Consider the following 9846-nt stretch of genomic DNA (forward strand, 5'->3'; position numbering starts at 1 on the left):
TAAATTTGCCTCCTCTCAGATCAATGTGTAAAGGTGAATAATAATAATAAAGTCAGTGTGGGAGCTTTCCAGTGTGGGGACTCTCTCCATCAATACAAATGGCAATCTCTATATGATTTAGTAGATAGAGCCTAGGGACGTGCCCAAGTAATATGGCCATAGTCATGGCTAGTAAGTATCAAAAGTTGGATTTGAATTCAGGTCTCTCTATTATAAGAACTTACTTTTTAAAGAGGAACTAAATACACCACAATAGTCTACAATATAATGGTTCTAAGATGCATTAAGCTTACAAAGCACTTTCTTCAAAAAATCTAGTGAGGTAGATGCTATTAATGATCCCATTTTATAAATGAGGAAACCTCAAAAATCATTTTTGAACTGCAGGATGGGCAAAAGTAGGCTATTAGCTGAGAATCAGAACACATCCCAGTGATACTCATTATCATTGTCTTGCCCAAAAGAATTTTTATTTCCTGATGAAGTGTGTAAGAACTAGTCAATAACAATTTTTGCATCAAATTAATTTATTAAAAATTGCATTTTCTTTGCCTTCTACCAAAAGGTTTGAGTTTACTCACAGGTTCAAAACTGAACAAGGATAAGGGACATTTAAACAAAATAGATGAGAGATTATATGGAAAATGCAGAAGAAACATCTGTTTTCAGGTAACTTCAATGAATTGATTAGAAAAGCATTGAAGTTTTTAATCAGCTTAGCTGTCCTTCATGATCAAAGAGATATGACAGCTAAAGATTTCATTTATGAAATCTTCTTGAGCAAGATGGTGAAAAGTTATCGATAGTATTGTTTTTGTAAGACAAGGATATGAAGTGGAAAGTACAAAATTTACAGAAATGTTGCTGAAAGTCCCAATTAAACCTAAGGATGTAACCAGAAAGAGGCAACAAGTGAAAAACAGAAAAGATCTATAAAGATTTCTAAGACTTTCTGGGCCAGTTTCATTAGTAGAATCGACATATTTGGACTCTCACACACGTGAAAGTCCACATATGTTGCACACGTCCGTAGGATTAGTATTAAAGAAAGGCATGATAGGAAAAACAATTGATTTATACCAACTATGCATAATAGAAGTTTGTACTAGAAAGGATGATTCTCAACATCCTTGATATTGAAGACATTGATGATTCTCAAGATATTTGAAAAAGGAGAAGAAACAAGTGTTATCATTGATGGCATCTTCTACATAGATGCACCTGTTCCTGATGTAGGCTCTGGAGGAGAAAAGACTCATGGGGGAATAATATCAAAACCAGGTGCCTTCTAGGGGCATTATTTGGAGTAACTCTGTGAAGTGCAGTCTCTACTTAAGCCACCAGGTGTCAGTACAAGCATTTGAATATCATGTGTAACTTTTTTTTTTTTTTTTCTCTTTTCTCTTTCCCTCCTTGCTGTCATCATCAACCTTTCCACAGACAGCTAATAAACAGGTATTAGGTCTAGTATATGCCCAGCACTGTGCTAATCTCTGGATATAAAAAGAAAAATAAAAGATAGTCCCTGCTCTCAAACTCATGGACTAATGTGGAAATAACATCCAAACAACTGGGTACAAACAAGAAAAATACAGAATATCAAAATTAATCGAGTGAGGTAGAATGCTAGCTTAAGGGGGTTTATCAGGAAAGGCTCCGCAAGAAGATGGGAGTTTAGCTGGGACTTAAAGGAAGCTAGAGAAGCCAAAAGGGAGAAATCACTTAATTCACCCAGAACAGCCCAGAGACAGCTAGATGGTGCATTAGATAAAGCACTGGACCTTGGGAGTGTAAGATTTGAGTTCAAGTCCCTTTAGATACTTACTAGCAATGAGACCTTGTACAAATCACGTAACCCCTATTTGCCTCAGTCTCAATTGTAAAATGGAGATGATAAAAGCACAAGGTTGCTATGAGGATCAAATGAGATAATATTTGCAAAATATCTAAAATCAAACAAGAAAATATATGCAAAAAGTGCTTAACACAATGCCTGGCACAAAATGGGCTCTTTATAAACCCTATTCTCTTCCCTGCCTCTTTTTTTTTTTTTTTTAACTTTTTATTGACAGAACCCCGGCCAGGATAATTTTTTACAGCATTATCCCTTGCACTCACTTCTCTTCCGATTTTCCCCCTTCCTCCCTCCACCCTCTCCCTCAGATGGCAAGCAGTCCTTTACATGTTAAATAGGTTACAGTATATCCTAGATACAATATTATGTGTGCAGAACCAAACAGTTTTCTTGTTGCACAGGGAGAATTGAATTCAGAAGGTATAAATAACCCGGGAAGAAAAACAAAAATGCAAGCAGTTTATATTCATTTCCCAGTGTTCTTTCTTTGGGTATAGCTGCTTCTGTCCATCCTTAATCGATTGAAACTGAATTAGCTCTCTTTATCGAAGAGGTCCACTTCCATTAGACTACATCCTCAAACAGTATCGTTGTTGAGATATATAATGATCTCCTAGTTCTGCTCATTTCACTTAGCATCAGTTCATGTAAGTCTCGCCAGTCCTTTCTTTATTCATTCTGCTGGTCATTTCTTACAGAACAATAATATTCCATATGTTATTGGAAGAATGGTTAAATGAGATCATGTGATTTTGTGATTCAGTGACCTTCCTGTTCTATATACCCTGCTTTGGTGGATGTTTCCAAATTGCTTTCCAGAATGATTGTATCCCTTTACAAATCCACTAACAATGTATCAGTGTATCTCTTTTAATATGTAACCTTCATATGAGAAAAAAATTGTAAGCACTTTCTTGCTTTTTTCTGTCTTCTTGCTTTTTGCTTGTTGGTACTCCCAATAAGTGGCCAATAATAAGCACTCAATATAAACTTTTTCATTATATTCTCACTTAGTTTATTTCTTCATTCTCACTCCCAACTCACTCACTCACTCTGAAACCACCATTTTCCTGTCTTTCTTCTATAGTATTTTGGTAATTTCTCTATTGGAGAGCAACAATGGATCGAGTCCTAGAGAGGTTAAGTAATTTGTTTGCACAAGGTCATATAGTGGCAGATGAACTCTGCCCATTAAGAGGGTGATCTTTCCACCCCTTTCTTTTGTGACAAGATATCCTGATCGTTTTTCATTGACAAAGATATTTCCAGCTCATATTGAATTATGCCATTGGCACGGATTTATAAAGTTCCTGGAAGACGAAAATTGTCATTGCATTTGGGTTTATGCCAATCAATGAGAATGATCTTTGTCTCTGAGGTTTATGTTAGTGATAATAGAAAAGGGAGTGATGGTCAGCCACGGTGGTGACAATGTCCTAATTTTCTCCATTCCCCCCTTTCCAATTCCAATTAAAATGAATTTTTCCTCAAAAGGCATTTAAATAGTCCTTTGAGATTTAAGTGGCTCCCAGGACTAAGGCTTGGTCCATTAATGTAGCTTCCTGGTTACTTGGCTACAAAAAAGTGCTAGAGGTCTTTTCTCTGCCTTGTGGCCACAGATCAATAACCCTTCGAAGCTGTAATCATTTAAGCAGTGCTTAATCTTGGATGATCACATCTTCTCTGCTTCCCTGTCCTTTTCCTGCTATGACCACATAAACTTCCTTCTATTTACTCTGAGATGGATTTTGAGTGTCTCATTTCATTCCAATTGCAGGCCTAAATTACCAGGTAACTAGCCTGCTTTGACCCAGATTGGGACATGAGTGATGATGTGATGAAATGAATGAGGTGCTCCCCCAGTCTACTGATCTGCTACAGAGATGCACATTTTTATCAACTGAAATTTCTCTCTGTCTTAAGTATATGTATGTGTGTAAATAGGGATGGGAAGGGAGACATTTCTTCTTTTAAAATTATAATCCTCAAGGGGGGAATGACACATTAAGGTATTAAATGAGGAAGCTAATCTAGTATTTAAATGTTCTCTGGGATTGGAGTCACTAATCTTGTTCTGAGAGTCCTAGCTCTTCTGCTTTAGATGACCTTGGCATATCACTTCACTCACAATTGATATAGTTGTATTTGTATTTGTAAAATGGGGATAATGATATCAGAACTTCCTACTTTATAGACTTATGAGGATCTAAAAGAAAGAGAAGCATATATTTGGTCATGATACTCTTCTGCTCAAGAAGCTTCTTTTTTTTTTTTTCTATTGAAAGATTTTTTTTAATGTTAAAAACTCATATGTAACTTATATGTTTAGCAGTTGGTGGATAGCTGAATGTATTGTGATAAAGAAATGCAATGTAATTTTATAGTAGCATAAACATGAAAAAATGAAAAAATTAGGAAAAAACAGATACATAAATACATACATACATAAAATACACATTCATAGATAGATTTTGATCCTGTTTTTCCTTCTATCAGGATATTTTCAAGAAGTTTCTATGGTTCCTTATTGTCTCTAGGATAAAATACTAACTCTTCTGCTCATCATTTCTAGACAAACCCGGCCCCCCACATCTGACTTCAACTTGTACTTGTAGACTAATTCATATTATGCTTTCACACACTTAATAGTCCAAAAAAGCTGGTTTACTTGTTTCCATTTCCCATACTGTTATACTTTTAGACCAGGTTGTTTGGTTTGTGTAAAATGCTCTGTCTCCTTCCCTCTGTCTCTTGGAATCTATAGCTTCTTTCAAGATTCATCTCAAGTACCAATTCCTATGAGAGAACTTCCCTGATTCTAGATGTCAACACTCTTAGCCATTTTCTCTCCCCAGTTACTTTGTCTTTTTTTTTGTTCTTCATCCAATTGTGCACTGTTTCCTCTGAGAAGATTGTAAACTTAAGGTCAGGGCTGTTTCATTTTTGTTTTTGGATACCTAGCATAGTGATTGGTATATAAAGGATGTTTTATAAATGTTTTTTGAATTGATCATAAATTACCATTTAAAGAGCTTATAATGGTTTATCAAGGCTTTTGTTATTGTGAATAATTTATTTTTTGTTTGGATCAGTCATTTCATTAGGTTGGAAGAATTTCCAGTGTATCAATTGTGTTTCCTATGGACTACCAAGTATTTTCTAAGTTCCCTCAGGCCTTTGAGAATGGCCTGTGGCCACTTAGATGTCAAATGATTGCCTAGAGGCAATTTATAATAAAGAGAGCACTGGATTTAGAGTCAGGAAATCCTAGATTCAAATCCTTCAGATACTTATAGCTATGTGACCCTTGAAAAATCCCTCACTCCCTCTGTTATCTAAATTCTACTAGACTTACAGGGTTGAGAGAAGAGGTTCCTGATCCTTTTGGTGCCATAGAAATGTAAGCATGCATGTAATGTTTTTTGGTTCAGTTTTCTTGGAGTCTCTAAGGGCAGCCTTCTTTTCAGTTCAGTAATCACCATAAGAGTGGTTCAAGTCCAAATCCTTTAATGTCTCCTTGCTTGGGGCTGGGCCACTTTCTTAGAGGCTTTCTGCAATCTTGGTCTCAGTGGAGAAATGCAGAGGAGAGCTTGTCATCAGGACCCTGACTGAAGATTGAATGAATCTCTCTCCTTGGTTCCAGGAGCTTGAGCTTTCACCCCCAGTCTTTTGTCTTCTCTGCCTCTGAATGAATCTGGCTGAAGCTCCTAGCTTATATGCTCTATACTGAGTATAAATCAATCATTATATCATTAGGAAACCATTATTTGTTGTAAAATTAAATCAATCATACTGAATTTAGAGAACTAGTAAGCATCATGCTAAACTAGATAACCACTGTCTCATCAATTCCACTTTGTTGGTACCTTGTAAGAATCCTTTGTTTCAAGTTCAGAGTTCTGGTCCATAACACATGCACAATGAAAAAGTACTTGACTGAATCAGGTATACATTTCCAAAGAAGGCCAAAGGTTGTTCCTCTTTTTTATAGAACTTATTTGGAAACAACCTTAGAGGAGATCTAGTTCCATCCCTTGATTCATGCATGAATCCCATGTATAATATACTAATAAATGCTTAGTCTATCTTTCCTTGGACATTTGCAATGACAGAGAATTCATTACCTTCTAATTAAAAAATTAATTAATTAGCTCTTGCTATTAAAAAATTTCCCCCTATACTGAGCTGAAATTTGTCTCTCTGGAATTCCTGCCTATTGATCCTAGTTTTGTCTTTGTGACATTTAAAAAGGTTGAAACACATAATTTCTGGGTAATTAGTCACTTTATTAAAGAAGCTAGTATTTTAAGGAAAGAGGTCACTGGCATTCTTGAATGCCAAAAAACCTCATGGGACAGGCTGGGGTTTATACGGCCTTGGAAAAATGCCACTCTAGAGAGTGGCAATTGGTTAACATTTGTTGGTTAACAAGTAGTGAGAGAGAATGAAGATTATAATGAGGACCTGGACCTATTCTGATAAACTTTGATTAAGGCATTTACTTCTCCTTTTCCTTCTCCCTTCTCCCTTCTCCATTCTCCCTTCTCCCTTCTTCCCCCTTCTTCTTCCTCCTCCTCCTTCCTCCTTCCTCCTTCTTCTTCTTCCTTCTTCTTCGTTCTTCTCCTCCTCCTCCTTCTTCTCCTCCTCTTCTTCCTCTTCCTTCTCTTCCTCCTCCTCCTCCTCCTCCTTCTTTTTAAAATAATAATAGCTTTTTAGTTTTCCAAATATGTGCAAAGATAGTTTTCAACATTCACCCTTGCAAAATCTTGTGTTCCAAATTTTTCTCCCTTCCTTACCCTTCTTCCCCTAAATAGCAAATAATCCAATATAGGTTAAACACGTGCAGTTCTTCTAAACATATTTCCACATTTATTATGCGGCACAAGAAACATCAGATAAAAGGGGAAAAAATAAGAAAGAAAAAAAACAAGCAAGCAAGCAAACAACAACATTAACAAAGGTGAAAATACTCTGTTGTGATCCACATTCAGTCCCCATTGTCCTCTCTCTGGATGCAGATGGCTCTCTCCATCACAAATCTATCGTAATTGGCTTGAATCACTTTATTATTGAAAACGGTCATGTCCATCAGAGTTGACTATCACATAGTCTTTTTTTTTTTTCATAGTCAAGGGGCAAAGTTTATTGTAATTCTAACACCAATTGGAGTGGCCTAAATTCCAAGAGAATTTAGCAAAGAAACAGAAGCAAGGAGACACATTTAGCTAGTACTTCATGTTTATAGATATGCTAATTTTATGGCCCAGAGGTAGAACCAAGGAGTAGTCTCTGGATTTTGGTCCAACAGATTATCCATCTGACAGTCAGCAGAGAACTGAGGAATGGTCGACTCACTATTGTCATAGGAGATTGATTTGTGGGACTATTCTGAGACCAGATGACTTTAGAATCATATAGATTGTTACAACAATAGTATTCTTAGGTTGGAAGTAGAAGGTCTGGGTCACAGATTCCAAAACCAGAGGAATCACTTTAGAATCACTGACAGATTATTAGAATAGAAGTTTCAGGTTAGGGGACCTTAAAATTATTGCTATCTCTCCTAGAAACTATATTACATCATTTCCCCTCTCAAGCAGTTGTACCTCAAATTCATTTGGGACAAAGAGAGGGAGATCTCATCTTCTGGAGCTGCTTCATGCTTTCCCTGCCTAGTGGGATCCAGACTGAGGAGGGCATGCAACTTGAAGATGGTGACAGCAGCATTCAGAGAGGTGCTCACAAGTGTCAGAATCAGTTAACTAAGATCATCACATAGTCTTGTTATTGCTGTGTGCAACGTTCTCTTGTTTCTACTTGCTTCACTCAGCATCAGTTAATGTAAGTTTTTCCCAGGCTTTTCTAAAATCATCCTGCTCATTATTTCAAATAGAACAATAATGTTCCATTACATTTATACACCATAACTTGTTCAGCCGTTCCGAACTGATGGGCATCCCATTCAGTTTCTAATTCCTTGTCACTGCAAAAAGGGCTGCTACAAATATTTTTGTGCATGTGTGTAACGACCGTGTATTTAAAATCAGCCGGAGTCAGGAATTCAGATTAAGGGAAAAATCTTCAATATTTATTGAAGTGAAGAGGTGAATAAAGATTGCGATAGCAATATGGGCAAGAAAGATTGCTATAGCAATATGGGCAGCTGCGACAGGAAGCCAGCTAACAGAGAGCGATCTGACCTGAGCAAACCGTTGCAATCACAATCCCCAAAGTCTCTCTTTCCCCTTCCTTTTCCACTCCCCTGCCTCCACCCACCAAAATCGTCATTTCCTATGCAACACATCAGGACTTGCACAAAAAGTGGGCGGGGGCCATTCTTTCTCCAAGCTTACGTATTAATAGATTATGGTCCAATTACTATTTAGCCTCATGTGCTTGGGACCTCAGTGCATCAACTCAAGCCTCAGCCCATTACACACGTGGGCGTTCTTTTTCCTTTTTGATTTTCTCTTTGGGATACAGACTCAGTTGAAACAGTGCCAGAATCAAAGGATATGCAGAGTTTTATAGTGCCATTTACTTCTAACTTACCACAGCCTTAGACAATCAAAGAATCAAAGCTGAGTGGAATAAAAGGGAATTAAATTCCTTTAAAAGGCTGGGTGGCTTTGACCAATGTTAAGAAGAGTTAATTCAATCTCATTATCAATAGTGTTCTTCAAAATACTGAACTTTGAAATGAAAACTATAGAAAAAGGGGAAATTTTGTATCTTCCCAAATTAGTGGTTATTGATAATCATTTCTCTTGCTAAATAGAAAAAGTCCAGAGTTCTAATGTTGATCTTTTTTTTTTTTCCTGCTTGATTTGCAAAAGACAACTGAAGATCAATGGAGAAATTGGTCCTAGACTAATGAACTTAAAAAGCTAAAAGGTGAAAGATGAAATGTGTTCTGGGATTCCTGGAATTTGCCATTGCAAGCACAGGGGGTCAATAGAATATTGGCTCGTCTGTCTTCTCCTTCCCTGTCTTTTTTTCCTGCTACACCTTGGAACATTTCCTTGTCTCCAGCATCATTGTTTTTCTCTACCCTTGATTTAGCATTCTAGGCATTAGCACAGTGCCTGGCACAAAATGCTTCATAATTCTTGCTGATTTTACTTGAGCCAATGCTTATAAGACCCCCCCCCCCCAAACCCTAATGTGTCTTTGTATTCCAAGATTTTGAGGTCACCTGACAGTGTAAAGTGGAACTCTGAGGGAGTAGAAAACCACTGGATTTAGAATGAGAGTATGTGGGATCAATAAGATCCCAGAATACAGTGATGAAATTCAGTGTAGACACAAAATGATGGGGTTCTATAGCAATACACATGAGAAAAATTCACAATGGCTTTCTCCTTGCCAAAAGGTACACTTATTTATGAGGAGAGGTGGTGAATGGACAAAATGAAGAGGTAAAATAGATACCAGTAGTAAATATGGAATAGATTTAGGAGAGTATATAGTTAATAAGGAAAGGGGCTTTTAACAATCAACAATGGAAAAGACAAGTTCCCCAGTGGTACTCATAATTAAGCAGGAGGAAGGGAACATATCATGAGGTGGGAGTATGCCATTAACTGTCAGGCTACATCCATAGAGGAGTTTAGCAACCTTAAAGAGTTAGTTAGCTATAAGAAGGAATAAGATAAGGAAGCATGGGGAAGGAGGCAAAGGAAAGATGGCATGAGGTATGGGGGAAAAGTGAGAAGAAAGACACTACTACACAGAGTAGTGTGGTGGGCTAACCTCAAAGGGATTCATCAGAGATAAACATGTACAGATTTATAAAGGAAATTTAACTGTAGGGGTTTAAACTTGGCTATGTGCTTGGAAACAGTAAGGTGGGGTTACCTAAGACGTCCACAGGAGATGGGACTGTAAACTTGAACTGAATCCCATTACTGTCCTTCCCTGTTTGCATCAGGGATTATTATAGTCTTATCAGCATTTCAGGCTTTCTCTGCCAACTGATCTTTGTTACCCAG

Source organism: Antechinus flavipes, chromosome 6, assembly GCF_016432865.1.
Source record: "Antechinus flavipes isolate AdamAnt ecotype Samford, QLD, Australia chromosome 6, AdamAnt_v2, whole genome shotgun sequence".
In the NCBI taxonomy this organism is placed as follows: domain Eukaryota; kingdom Metazoa; phylum Chordata; class Mammalia; order Dasyuromorphia; family Dasyuridae; genus Antechinus; species Antechinus flavipes.